We start from the raw sequence: 293 nt of genomic DNA, 5'->3' as shown, positions 1-293 counted from the left end.
CCTTCCCTCATGACAAGGTCCCAAGAAGCCACCATTGGCATATTCACGACGTGGTCCCCGAAGTAACGCTTCCTCGAGGAACTTGATGGTCGTTATAACCTTAGCTATAACGACCGTAACGACTTTCAACTACGACCTCGTGTTTCCTTACGTTTGTTTGGTGTTTATTGCTCTTTTTTAGTGAATTATATCATGTCGTAATAAGTCTTACGACATTGTTATATTTCGATTCAGGAAAGAATATCTAGGGAGGGAATTGTTTGAAATAAGGGAGAAGAATGAGGGGGAGGAGG

This window comes from Penaeus monodon, chromosome 28, assembly GCF_015228065.2.
Source record: "Penaeus monodon isolate SGIC_2016 chromosome 28, NSTDA_Pmon_1, whole genome shotgun sequence".
Taxonomy (NCBI): domain Eukaryota; kingdom Metazoa; phylum Arthropoda; class Malacostraca; order Decapoda; family Penaeidae; genus Penaeus; species Penaeus monodon.
The sequence above is the reverse complement of the archived record's forward strand: the minus strand, read 5'-3'. Positions refer to the sequence as shown.